Here is a 14,859-nt window from a genome sequence, read left to right on the forward strand (position 1 = left end):
AGGCAGGAGAATTGCTTGAACCCGGGAGGTGGAGGTTGCAGTGAGCCGAGATCATGCAACAAGAGCGAAACTCTGTCTCAAAAACAAAAAAAGAGAGTTGGTGAATGGTTTCAAAGAGATATTTGCACGCTCATATCCATAACAGCATTATTAACAATGAACTAAAGGAGGAAGCAAACCAAGTGCCCATTGATAGATGAAGGATAAGCTAAATGTGGTGTATAAACATACAACAGAATATTATTCAGCCTTAAAAAGGAAGGAAATTCTGACACATGCTATAGCGTGGACAGACCTGGAGGACATTATGCTCAGAGAAATGAGCCAGGCGCAAAAGGACAAATACCGCATGATTCCACTTATATGAGGCGCTTACAGTAGTCAAAATAATAGACAGAAAGTAGAATGGTGGTTGCCAGGAGCTAGGGTGGAGGGTGAAGCATTAGTGTTTTATGGGTCTAGATTCAGTTTTGCCAGAAAAAAAAGAGGTCTGAAGACAAGACGATGGAGATGGTTTCACATCAATATGAATGTATGACTATACACTTAAAAATGGCTAAGACAGTAAATTTTATGTCATGTATATTTTACCATAATAAAAAGAACTGGAAAATTATGTTAGTGAACTATATCAGAGCTTTCAAACTTACATGCAAAATTATTTGATTATTATTAAGTTAGTTATTTTATACGGAAAGTTACAGCACAAACGTCAGAATGGGTAGTATAGATTGATTAGGTAGGCAGCTGCTTGTTTCCTAATCTGTTTGAAAAATGACATCCAAAAGATCTCCCCTGGGATCAGTTGAAATCATCATTAAAAATTTCAGGCCACACTTGTAACTCCAGCACTTTGGGAGGTCAAGACAGGAGGATCACTTGAGGCCAGGAGTGTGAGTCCAGCCTGGGCAACATAGCGAGACTGCATCTCTATCAAAAATAATTCAGAGAAAAATTAAATCCTTCCATCCCTTAGCCCTTGAAAAATGCAATTATCCTAGCCAAGGTCTCTATCAGCTTAATGTGAGTGTCTTAACAAGACTGTTTTTCTCCACAGGCCAACCAAGGTAACTAGACTGATGTCAGGCATTGGAAGAGGGGAAATAACTGACTGGAAAGGCAACAGAGAGTGACCAGCCACTGAAAGGACAGGCAGGAACCACTGGAAACAAACTGTGCCTAGTTTGAAATTTCCCCCACAGCACAGATGACCTTTTGCCACAAGTTTTCATACAAGCTTTGCTTTCTCATTCCAACAATCTCCCTGCTATCTGAAAGACTCCTGGGAATTAAAACACACACACACACACACACACACACACACACACACACACACACACACACAGTTCAAAACTTGGAAAGGGCTTTATCAGAAGATGAACAGATCTTCTACTAAATAATTCCCAACCATCACAATGTAAGTTAATCACAGAAAGTAATTTTGAATTTTTAGTGACATCCTGGAACTGAACTATGGTTAGTAATTTAAGATTGAGATGTACGAAGTGAATGGAGATGACTCTGTTCCTGGTTTGCTGTAATGAGTAGTTACATTTGAAGAATCTAGATATGTGAATGATGTAATAGATAAGGCAGACAGATTGGATCAGAGGGGCTTTAATATGAAGATAAGTGACAATGATAGCTCACAGTTATGACCTTATGCCTATATCATAGAGTGACACTAGACAGCCAGTGAAATGCAAAGCAGCCCTGTGCTCTGGATTAGATTCTCACCTCTCTGTAGCTGGGCAGCTTTCAGTAGAGCATGTCAGGAGTGTGCATATGTGTGCATGTGTGTGTGTGTGCATGCAGGCGTGCATGTGTGTATGTGTGTGTGCGTGAGAGAGAGAGAGTCTGTCATTGTAATATACAGGGAGTTTACATAAAAGAAGTTTGGGAGAGCAACAACAATTTGAATTAGGGTAGCCTATTTTTCTTTATAAGACACTCAGAATACTTAACAGGCCTTACTTCATCAATCTCCGCACCATCTGTCAGACCTTAGGTTACAATGACTGCCCCCATGCATTAATCAAGAAGAGGCAACCAAGTGTGTAGCTTTGAGAAAAGTTCCACTCTTTCAGACTTGACTGTATTATTAAAATTTCTAAAAAGGTAAACAACAGGAGGTGGTTTTGATCACAGCGTTGACTTTAATTGCATACCCATGTCCCCGGCAGCTTAGAATGGTTACAACGCTTAAGGTAACATACAAAGTGCAGGTGAGTAAGAAAAGAACCTGACAAAACTCAGTGAAATAACACGCAGGTGGCAGCATATGCACACCTGCGTCTTCACCCCACTTCCAAAAATAAGAAGACTCTATTTTTTTACTCTCTACTGCATATACTCTAGAACAGATTACATACATATTTTTAAAGAGTCATGTACTGTTTCAATATTTTATGCAAAACTTCATGTAAGGTCATGTGTTTGTACAGAACAAAACATGGAATTGGGCATCTCTCCGGTCACCTATAAAGTTGAGCTCATCCCTTCTTCTGGCACTTGTTCTATACTGTATTCTGGAAGCCAGACCAGATTGAACACAGCAAACCATATCTTCCTTTCAGTATAGAACGCAGTGAGTCAGTGTTTATGCAATGATCTGCTATTAAAGCAAATAAGCAGAATCAGGAATTCCAAAACATGCCATGTTTTCATTTCCATTTCACATGAGTATAAAGCTCGCCAAATTTGGGTACTTTAAATTAGGAAGTCTCCTATCACACACTTCTTTATCAGTCCTCCACATAACTGTTTAACTAAGACTCTGATAAAAATGTCAAAAATGCTTGCCATGGTTCTCAGCAGCAAACAAATGCCTGCAGGCTCCGACCATGCCCTGGGGTTTTTCAGACCCTCTCCTGTCTTTGAAAATGCATCCCATTCAGTTAGCAGTGCTGGTGATAAGACATGGCACACAGAGGGGCTAAACCACCAGCCCCAAAGGTGCCAGAGCAGAACCCTACATTGAGTTTAATGCTGACACAGCACTCCAATCAGGAAGTCTGTTCGAACTCTTTCATTGGAGAAAATGTCAGAATCTGAGCTACAAAAGTGGCCTGCCTGCCCCTGGAAGATTAGGTTCTGGGTTTTTAGTTTTCCTTTTTGTCTTCCTCTGTTCCCACAATTCCCATTTATTTTCAATTATTTGGTTAGGGAAGGTGTCCCTCAAGGAAAAGAGCACAGGAATGAAGGCAGACTGCCCTACTTTTAGACTCTTCTGTATTTTCTTTTTTAATGAAAAAATTAGAAAGAAAACCTGGCAAATTATTATCTGCATCGCACACATTTTGATGCTCCCCTCCCTCATTTTTATCTATAAAAGATAGCACTTTCAACATTTGAGTTATAACCCCAAGGACTGAAAAATACCCAGCCGCTCTGACCTGATATCAGGCAGTTTCAGTGACAACAAACTGGTCCCCAAACGTACCGGTGAAAACCGCACGTTCTCACTCTTGCCGACTTGAATTTGGTGAAATGAAACAGTCATTTCTATTTTTGCCTTTTGAAAGAGTTATGCTTAAAAGTGTAGTTAAAAGGTCAGATCTGGAAATTAAAGGCTAAGCATGGTCCTATCCGAGGTCAGAGAAGCATTTTGAGAGCACCCCAGAGCCTTAAGAACACATTGTTTATTTTGAGGTCAAAGGGAAAAACATGTTGGAAGGAAAAGTCTTTGGCTGGGTGATGACAATGACAAGAGACTTTCAGAGACTGGAATCTCTTTGACTCAGCCCCTTGGTAGGTGTTTATTTAGAATCCAAGGACATTGCAGTCTGGCAGGATCCCACAAAGGAGCGAGGTGAGGAACACTGGTGGAGTTCTCCCACCAGATTCATACAGATATTGCTGAGACCGGAGCCTCTGTCTTTTCTGCTCTACCTTGAAGGGCCTCCAATCCCTTTTTTGGTCACATTGTTCTGAAAGTACACGTCAGCTTTGAGCCACCTCTCAGTCAAGTCCTTCCATCTTCTCCTACGCTATCCCTGGGTCAGTTCTGTGGAAATTTCCTGAATTGTCTAGGCTAATGAGTGCTTTTAGGCTTTTGCCACCTAACCATGTCTCTACACATCTTATTGATCATGTCAACATCCTGCTTAAACTCTTTCAACGACCACTCCCCTGTCTTCAAGATAAACTCTAAATTCCTCAGCAGAGCTTACTGAAAAGACACTTTATGATCTGGCTTGTTCTTCATGGGACTTCACAAATGCCTGACTCCAGCCACTCCGAACTACTTGCAGTCTTCCAACACACCATGTTCTCTCTTACCTTTGAGCTTTGCTCATGTTGTCCCCCATGTGACTAGAACTAGATTTTCCCCATCCTTTGAACTGAACAAATTAAGTAATTTGCTTTGGTTAAAGGGAAATTAACAAGCATCTTGAAGCAGAGCTTGAAAAGCACTCATGAACTGGGGTTTGCCCTCTCTTGCCGCTTCTGGGAACCCTGAGCCTGCAAAGTGAAGAAGCTCAGACTACCCTACAGGAGGATGAGAGGCCACCTGAAGCAGAGACAAGCTGTCCCAGCTGAAGATCACCTCTCTCTCAGGCAAACCAGCCTTCTAATAGCCACATGAGTGAGACCATGCTGGATTAACCAGTCCCAGCCAAGCTGGCCCAGACTAAAATAGCCCAGGTGACCTACAATCATAAGATTGTGGTCTTGGACCTTAACTGTTGGGATGGCTTGTTACACAGTATATGCTAACTGATACATCCACTTCGTTTTCTGGTTAACACCTACTCATCATTCAAGTCTGAGGATGAAAGCTTCCCTGATCCCAGAAGATCACACACACACACACACACACGCACACACAATCTCTCTCTCTCTTTCTGTAAATATTTGCTGAAAGAAGATAAAATAATGTAGATATCCATCTTCAGACTTTCTTCTATCCTAAATTTCAAAGAATTAGACTAGACCGTTTTTACCTATCACCACCTAGACACGGTAACCACATCAAAATGTATTTTAATGTTTTACTTTTTTAGAGTTCTACTCATATCAATAGCCTTTGGGAATCTCCCTACTCCTTTTATAGATGAGACTATTATAGCTTCCAAACTCACTCTGCCTTTCAGTTTGACTAATACTATAAAATTCACCTAAAATTCCAAGGGCCCTCAGCATATGCACATGGATAATTCTGACAAACATGTCACCTTCACTGTCATAATTATTCTACTATATACACGTCAAGGAAGCAGAAGGTCTTAACAATACATAACTGAATTCACTGTCAGCGTAATGACAATGACAGTTAATGACAACTCCTATTACAGAGGAAATGTCTCTACAACAAAGAGACTAGCAAGTTGCAACTGCTCACCTGTTCACTTAAGCAACACATCATGATAGATTTTGTTTTGTGAAATTTATCATCATAACAGCATCGTGGCTGCCACAGTTATCAGGGAGCAATCACTGGGCTAAAAACTGAACAGACTTTATCACATTTAACTCTCTTAATAAGTCATCAGGGTAGGTATGGTCAGACCTTCTTTATAGATGAAGTAAATAAGGCTCAGAGAGGTTGGGCAATTTCCCACAGGACACACAGCTAATGAGTGGCAGGTCTGAAATCTGAACCCAAATGTGATTCAAAGAGCCTCTTATATGAACTAATACTTTAAATCTGACGCTGTTAAGTGGCAGTGATAATGATATTCCTTCAGAAGATAAGGAAATAGAGGCACCCAGAAAGAAAGTAGCTTGCCCTGGTCTAAAAGGGCAGGGATGGGAAGAGAACCCAGGTGTCCATTCTTAGCCTGAAGTTCCTGCTATTGGACAGCGCCCAAGGTGTCCCTAGCTTCTCCTTAGTCATTAATTTTTTTTTTTTTTTTTTTTTTTTTGAGATGGAGTCTCACTCTGTTGCCCAGGCTGGAGTGCAGTGGCATGATCTTGGCTCACTGCAACCTCCACCTCCCGGGTTCAAGTGATTCTCCTGCCTCAGCCTCCCAAGTAGCTGGGACTACAGGCATGCGCCATCACGCCCAGCTAATTTTATATATATTTTTAGTGGAGATGACATTTCAGCATGTTGGCCAGGGTGGTCTTAAACTCCTGACCTCAGGTAATCCACCCGCCACGGCTTCCCAAAGTGCTGGAATTACTGCGTCCGGCCTAGTCATTAATATTTTGATTCACGCCTACCCTTGTGATCAACAACAACTTATTCAGGAAGAAGAGACAACGGGTTCTTTCTATTCTAGTATGTTTCCAAATATTTATTGTGTATCTAGCTAGGCGGTAAAAAGAAAAGAACATGAAGCATGAAGTTCATGAAACCTAACTGGGCTATCATCTACTTTACCAAATTTCTTCTAAAAAAGCAACCATCAAACCCAGAGAATAATTTGAATCTTCTAACTTTAATGCCATTCACATTAGTTGTATTTCTTATTCACATGAGAGAACTATCTTTATTACCTGTGCACCATAAAGAATGATGAGTATTTAAACACTAAGTGTTGAATTAACAGTTATACAATAATCCAAAAAAACAAAACTATACTTCTCCACAGCATCAAAATGCACTTAATAGGTATTTATTGTTTAAGGAACACACAATGTCTTCTATCATTTAAATCATTTCGGCAATTTAAAATAAGGACCTGGCTGGGCACACTACACCCTGTCAAACAAAACTGATTTACTTTACCTCATACGAAATATCCTGAAAATACGGGATGCTCTGAAAGTGCCAACAGCTACCCTTGGAGTTTTTCTTTTTCCAAAAATTACTTATTTCAATTTCAGTCCCACATCTTCACTACCAGCCCTTATTTCAGCTATGGTAGAAGAAGTGAATACCTGTTGAGTATACAAAAAGTGCTAGAAATGGTCAGTTACATGCTAAATGCCTTTCCCATCATAAGCACACAGTTTCATGCAATTATCTCGGCTTGAGTGTGGTCATTCAGTGGAACAAATGAGGAAGGTCAGTGAGACTACAAAAACTCTTTTAGTTGTGAAGGGAAAGGCAACAATGCATACCTCGTACTTCCTTTTATCTGTGGATCTTCAGTGCTCGGGGGACACCCTTTCATCAGTCTTCCTGGTTCCCCATTTCCTTGCAAAGACCCACCTTGAGTATCTTTCTCCGTGAAAAATGTCTTGGCATCTCCAGGACCACACAGACCAGAAGCACTCTCAGGAGAAAATGTCACCAAATCCATTGCCTGGGGGTTTCCACAGAGAAGTGGCCATGGAGGGAAGCCCCCAGGTCTGCCAATGTCACTTGACTGGCCATTTTAGATTTCATCTAGGCAAGGCCACCTTGGACAGGGACTTTAAGATACAATCCACAGTATTTCTATGTTCTTTGGATCCAAATCAGAAAATGGCAGAAAAAGTCATTTAGTGCCAATTCAAGGTGGCATAAAGAGAGGAGAGCAATTAAAAAGAAGAGTACAAGGTGAGCCGTATTCCTCTTCAAGGCTGGGAGCATGGATAAGTTACCAGAGCTCTGTAAGAAGGCTCTCGTTACACTGGACAGCTTTCAGGCCAGACCTGTCAACAGGAAAAGTGGCCAAGAGGGACTGTCATGGTGTTTCCCTTCCTTCTGCCTCCCTTGACCTCTTATTCCTCCGAAACATCTACTCATGTCTCCAAATCTGCATGCCGGTGCTGATAAACACCCAGAACATTAACCTGATTCACAAGAAACACTGACACCATGAGATGCCCTGAGATCACCTAACATCTTGGCCCGGCAGTCCCCACATTCTGCCTGGACTACCCATTAATTCATTTGTTATTCTCCATGGGATTCTATCTGTACCAGAAAGACCATGTGGTCCATGATCCTTAGTAAGTGACACTCCCATGATACACTTAGTAAGTGACGTCTTCCTCCTGGAGGCCTGCCCAGATGAGGGAAATGGAAAATCCTCTTTGAGCAAGGTGACTGCCAACTCCCTTCTGACCCTCTCGAGGCCACCCTCTTCCACCGCCACTCCCTCACTTGCCTTTAACAAAGTGCCAGCCAGCACGTTGCTAGGACAACTGGCGTCACTGCAGAGGCATAGAAATAGATCACCAGTGGGGCTGCGAACCTGGATTATAAACTCTGATGACAGCGATGAGATACTGATTGGCAGCTAATCTGTTCCCTATGGTGAGTGACAGAGTAACACTACCCAGTGGGCAGCTCTCACCTTGACACACTACCCTTTCATCTACATTTGTGCTTGATGTGGTGGTGACTGAGAAGGGGCAAGGAACTAGCTTTAGATAGACGCTGAATGACTCTGTTTTGAATTATGTGAGCCAGTAGATATGGAGTAACCACCTGACATCTGCATGTTTAATTTGTTAGTTTCCTGAAAATTAGGGAGGAAGGCTGTTCACAAGCAGAAGTATGAAAGCCAGAAACAGGTAGAGCCATTGAGGTTGCCAAAGAGAAGGAAAAAACAATCTGTTTGGACAAGTAACAGTTTTCTCCTTTCTGAACAGTAACATTCTACTCCTCTACCTCCTTTTAGAGATCAAAGAAGACAAAGTCAAAGGAAACTGGAAAACTATGGCTTGCCATGGTAGAAGAAGAGAATAATCTTTGTGCCCAGTTCTCTTTGTTCAGCAGGGTGAGTTTTACAATGCTTATAACGGGTAGCAACTCGTAGGAGCCCCAGGCATTAAGACTGCCTATCAAAGTCTTGGATTTTAGCCCTGGAGAAATTACATTTTTTTTTCAATTCTATGCAAGCCACAAAGGCTTGGGAAGAAGAAAGGAAAAATGAAATGAAGAGCAACCTAATGGAAACTTTAGAATACCATTTTGTCAAGAGCATTTTCATTTCTAGATGCACAAAGGAAGGCTGGTGAGGTTGGCTGACGTGCAGACTGAAACATGTAACCAACAGCCCGGGACCTGTGCAGGGGTCCAGCAGCGAATTCTGCCAGCAATGTGGGCAGGTCACCTCCCAGTGCCAGGCACTCAAGACTGGGAAATGATCACAAGATGCTGTTTATAAAGGTATTGAGAAAGAAGTAGAATTTAAAAGTAGAAGAAGATGGTTAAGAGTCCAAAGAGCATGATGACAAAAACCTGCCTGAGTTTTGGAAATAAAAGATGATGATAGAGGATCACCATTTGTATACCTTATGTTTCCATTTAAGGAGACTCTTCTTATTTCAGGAATATAAGCACAAATAGAAAAAAAAATTACTCTGAAAACTTAATTTCTCTAACATAGGTTTCAAACAGCTAATTTGCTATCACACCTAAAAATCATTTTATACTTGTCAAAAATGACTTTTTCTGAATCATGTAACATACTTGTTTAGGTGTCTGGAAAAGGTTAACATAATCCTCAGGATTTATAGAAGATGGATTAATTCTTTCAGTCTACAATTCTACTTAGCAATAATTTATTACATAGCTACCACTAGAAATTTAACATGAATTTAAGTTGGAGACGTGGTTAATATTTTTATGGTATGGTATGATTCTTTTACAAAAGGAAAAATTTAGATAATTAAAAAATGAAGTTACCTATTTTTCTCTTTACATTAGTCCTAAGGAGTAATTTATGTGTTGTTAAGAACCAATAGATTTTGTTTGGGTTCTATGACAAAACAATGTCAACTAGTTCTTATTACTATTCATTCATCCCTGCCCTTCTTTCTTGTGGATTCTTGAACATTGAGCACTTTGAACTTATACCACCTAAAAAATATATCTTTAGTTTTAGATGTGTTTTTCTGTCCAAAGTTCAGTTGGAAACACTGCCCTTACTAACTCCAGGAGGCATCATTCTTTAGGCATCTCAAGTTCCTGCTTCAACTTTTACATATAAAATTCTAAAATGGGCCAGGTGTAGTGGCTCATGCCTATAATCCCAGCACTTTGGGAAGCCGAGGTGGGCAGATCACTTGAGCTCAAGAGTTTGAGACCAGCCTAGCCAACGTGGTGAAACCCTGTCTCTATGAAAAACACAAAAATTAGCCAGGCATTGTGATGCACGCCTGTAATCCCACCTACTTGGGAGGCTGAGGCAGGAGAATCACTTGAACCCAGAAGGCAGAGGTTGCAGTGAGCTGAGATCGTGCCCCACTGCATGCCAACCTGGGCGACACAGCAAGAGAGTTTGTCTGAAAAAAAAAAAAAAGATCTAAAATGATCCTGAAGAAAATGGTGGCCTGGTGACCATGTGCTACAAATCCTCATGCTATGTTTTTGTCAGTGTTCAAACAATTTCTGATGGAAAGAAAGCTCTGGCTCTGAGCTCTCACATGCCCAGACACAGAAATAGTACACAAAAGACTATTCCCAGTCTCTTCTCAAAGCCTCCTTTGTCTTCTCTAAATACACACATAGATTGGGTTGAAATTCTACCTCTGTTTGAAGGCTCAATTTAGATGTCTTCCCTGAAATTCCAGCGCTGATGACTCTTACCCATCGTCCCTTTCGTACACCTCACTCCGCCACCAAGTACATCCTCCCATAGTGCCTTCCTAAAGTCTCAAACGGTGGTAAGTACAGATTACTCAGCACTGGATCCCTGATGGACTCAAGAACATCCTGGCACACAACAGTCTGTTAATAAATATCATGTACTGAGTGAACTCTAAACTTAAAGAGAACACAAAAGCATTTTACCTCAGCACTATTCAGTTACAAAGCAGCCTGACCAGGCTGTTGATGTGTTCCTTCCCCTATAGAACATGAAGTTTGTAAAAGATCCATGAACTTTTTTCCTTCCACAACGTCTGAGTGTTCTTTGCATTTTCCTCGTCCTGTCCAAGCTGCTGAGAGAAGGAGCTGAGTACTTGAGGAAGAAGGCGCCGAGGGGAAAGGGTGTGCCTGGGATGGGCACACTTTGTCAGCTGCCTCAGGAGGTAGCTCTGACACCACTTCTTAGAAGCAATGACTCCTGCAAAGACCCTGCCAAAGGTGCCAATCCCAAATAACACACCAGGGGCAATGGCCAGGAAGTAGCGAAGCTGTCAATCAGAAGCCATTCGAGGAAGTCTGAGGAAGAGAGAGAAATGGGTGAAAGAGAAAACTCTAGAAGACTTGAAGCGATTCCCAGCGCACTTGGATGGAATAAGCTCAGTCAGACCCTCTCTGCCTTTACAATCTGCAGGTCAATTTGCAGGACCATTACAAGCAAGGATTTAAGAAAAAGGAGATTGTTCTCCCTCACTTGTCCAACAGTGGTGGAGTCTCCCCTTCTCTCCTGACCCTCTTACCTACTGCAGATTTTTTTTATGATAGTGCTGGAGAATTTGGTATCACAGATGGCAAATCTAAAAGGTACAAATTGACAGACACAGAGGGAAATTCCCAGATTGCTCTTATTAGAGAGTGTGTGTGTGCAATTCTCTTACTCCGGAGATTCACAGTAAGAGAAATTCAGCTCCCATTTTTTAAGACTTATACAGACAGCATAATGCTGTTTACACAGGTACAGACGTATTCATTTTAGTCTCTCCATTTCTTCCTAGGAATAATGTAATGCCTGCACTCAGAGCAGTTATTCTGAAAAGGGACTACGCAGATACACAGAATTCCAGAAACGTTTATTATTGCTGTCCTCAAAAGCTAAATAGCACAATGCCTCCCTAAGAAAGCTTTTGTGAACTTCCCATCACACACCACAGAGACATTAAATGGGTTTCATTTGTACCAGCACACCATTTTTTCATTCTAAGGTGTGCACTGGAATGAAGTGCTATTCAGTCAGCCCCTTTCGAGGGAGATACAGCACTTCGGGCCCGGTCCTGCTTTGAAAAGAAACATGAACGTAAGTAGTGATGAAATGATGTGATGATAAGACACAAAACCACCGCCGTTCACAGAAAGCCAGGGCAGGATGCTCACAAACAAGTGACAAAGCAAACCACTCAAATGGAAAAGGAGAGGAAATACACACAGTGCAGACTTTTTAAAAAAAGTATTAGAAAATCCCCAAACTCTACTGATAGGTCTAGAAAACTTTTTTTTTTTTTTTTTTTTTACACAAATTGTTCCCTCCTCACATTTCTTTATACACATCAAGTATCCACTTCTAAGGAAAAGAAAATAGTCTAGACTCTCCATCCCTTCCCCACACCCTTAAACTGCTGTCAGATTCAAGCAATCTCATCAGAACAGCATGTATGTTCCTTTTCCTAATGGCTCAGGCCCACACATGAGAGGCCTAGGGACACACTCTATCCTTAGACATTCATTCAATGAATATTTACTGATTGCCTATTATGGGAACAAGCAGTATTTTAGGTACTATTCATTCACCAGGGAAGAATAAGACTAAGAATAAGAATAAGAATAAGGAGTAAGAATAAGAATAAGAATAAGAATACCATCCCTCCTTTTGCAGAGCTTGCAGACTAGTTGAGGAGACTGATGATTAACAAATAAATATATAATATGTAAGATGCTTAAAAGAAAAAACACAGAAGGCTAGAGGACTGAGAAGGATGGGGTGGACGCTATTTTATGTAGATCAGGGAAGGCTGCTTTGATAAGGTAACTCAAGAATTCTTTCTTAAGGAAGCAGAGAAGCTTAGGAATGAAATACGGATCTCTCTCTCCTTGCTTAGACTCTAACCAATATTTGAGCACAGAGGTGGTTAGTTTTAGAAAACTCAAGTTTAAAAATGGCTCCTGTTTATTTTCAAAAGGACCAATGAGTATGGACCCTAAATTTAAACAGCTAAAGCTATAGTCTAAGGATGGTCTCAAAGAAATACCTTTGAATTGTCATATGGTGCCTAGGAGGGTCTTGTGGAAAGGGTTTCATGGTAGTGAAAGATGTAATAACTCTTGTTTTCTTGTAACCTTAAGACTGTGCTCAATGTTTTAAAAACAGCTGTAAACGAGGTAGTGCCAAATCATTGATTTTTAGGAACCCAAGAAGGTAAAATAAAGGTTCAATCGGCCTCATCTAAGGCTGATACTTTATGCAACATGAGACACTTAGGGTGAGAACCACCACTGCAAGTGATTTAACTGAATTTTCTCAAGTTGTCCATCATAAAATGAATCCCCGTGGTGGAGAGGGCCCAAGGTTATATAACTAACAATAGCACTGTGCATAAAATCCAGGTCTGCTAACACGGAGTTCAGTGTCAGCACCATTCTCTTCTTGTACAAGATCCCCCATCTTAGAGCCAGTCTGAAACATCTTCAGGGGCAAAGGCCATCTGCTGGCAAGTGGTGGCAGATTTGAGAGGCAGTTAATGGGACATGCAGAGGAATGAATGCCAGGAGTAACATCTGCAGGGACTGCTGAGCATGGGAACCAGGACTTCCAATGGCTGCTGTGATTATCACTCACACATTTATACACCCACTCCCAGACCCTGTCTATGTGCAAAAACACGCGTTCTTTGAAAATCGCCTGCCTTCTCCACTGCAACAGCCCTCCATGGCACAGGCTTTGGGGCACGCCGGACACTAAACCCAGGGAAGATAGAAAACCAGTGTTGTGAACATGTGCCCAGATAATGAAAGGTTACCAACATCACAGTTTACTAAGAAAACGAGGAATTCCCACTGCCCCTACCAAGCAAATGTGGTTTTGAAAAGAAAGTACTTAGCATGCAGAAAGAGTTCACTAGAATTTGGTATTTTCTTGCTCTTCAACACACTCCATTTACAGAAGGATTTCAAAATTACTTCCAGTCTGCCATGTGGCATCTTAAAGTGTACACTTCAGAAGTTCTTTGAAAACCTCACTTAATCTTTGAGGTCTGACAGGGTGTCACATGAACAGTTCAAAGCAACGGTTAAAACAACAACAAAAAAACCCCACTAGATTTGAAACAAAAGCTATCTTGATTATGGTAACTGCACGAGTTATTTAAATAGAGCCTGAAACCTAAAGCAGTTTTACCTAAGACACTTGTTTCCTAGGATAAAAATGCTTTAAACAATACCACCAGAAGTGCATCCTAACAGTTACCTGATTGGGAAAATGATTTCTAGTAAAACACACTGTAACTGGAGTACCCAAATCTAACACGGCCCACAATTATTCCTTGATAGTGATAGAAACTTTTACAATAAGGTTTTTTTTTGTAAATAAATAAATAAATAAATAAGTAAAATAGTGCTTTCAGAATGCTCTGCCCCTTACAGGGACCCTAAACCAAGATGCTGATTGCTTAATAAAAAGGTAGTATGGGCTGGGGATGGTGGCTCACACCTGTAATCAAAATATTTTAGGAGGCAGAGGCAGGAGGATCACTTGAGCTCAGGAGTTCAAGACCAGCCTGAACAACATGGTGAAACTCTGTCTCTACCAAAAATACAAAAAATTAGCCAGGCATGGTGGTGTGCACCTGTGCTCCCAGCTACTCTGAAGGCTGAGCTGGGAGAGTCGCTTGAGCTTGGGATGCAGAGGTTGCAGTGAATCGGGATCACACCATTGCACTCCAGCCTGGGTGACAGAGTAAGACACCATCTCAATTAAAAAAAAAAAAAAAATTGAAAATAAGGTAGTATGGAGCAATACACAGACTTGCAAAATATTGCTTTATGGGGGATTCGCGACTTGCCCAAGGTTGCCAAGGTACTTGATCTCAACAGCAGGAATAGGATTCAGGTCAGTTGATTCCAGGTTGACTGATTTCCACTAGACCCAACGTGTACAGAATGGAAACACAAATGAAGCTTCAGTGTCTCCCGCTGTCTGCTTTCAGTGAAGCACTGGGAAAATTTGAATTTAATAAGCTCATATTAATATTACTAAATTATTTAACCCTGAGGATATGACATGGATACATATGCATATTTTAATACAAATGTTTAGAAATCTATGAAACAAAAAATATTAGGAACAATTTTTTTCCATGTCAATACTTTCCTCCCTGATATATGCTGCACTTTGCTCT

The 14,859-nt window shown here is 41.1% G+C and overlaps 1 protein-coding gene across 8 annotated transcripts in view; it reads right to left on the reverse strand.

Annotated features, from left to right (window-relative positions):
- LOC103222118 (uncharacterized) overlaps positions 1-14,859 on the reverse strand; it is a 429,481-nt gene that overhangs the window by 138,389 nt on the left and 276,233 nt on the right. The window contains exon 7 of one of the 8 annotated variants that reach the window (XR_012089045.1): positions 1,440-14,674. The exons of the other annotated variants lie outside the window; for them this stretch is intronic. The gene's annotated coding sequence lies outside the window, so the exon portion shown is untranslated. Of the gene's footprint in view, positions 1-1,439; positions 14,675-14,859 lie in introns of those variants that run through there. 8 annotated transcript variants of the gene reach the window in all.

The sequence above is a fragment of the Chlorocebus sabaeus genome, chromosome 17, assembly GCF_047675955.1.
Source record: "Chlorocebus sabaeus isolate Y175 chromosome 17, mChlSab1.0.hap1, whole genome shotgun sequence".
NCBI classification, from domain to species: Eukaryota; Metazoa; Chordata; class Mammalia; order Primates; family Cercopithecidae; genus Chlorocebus; species Chlorocebus sabaeus.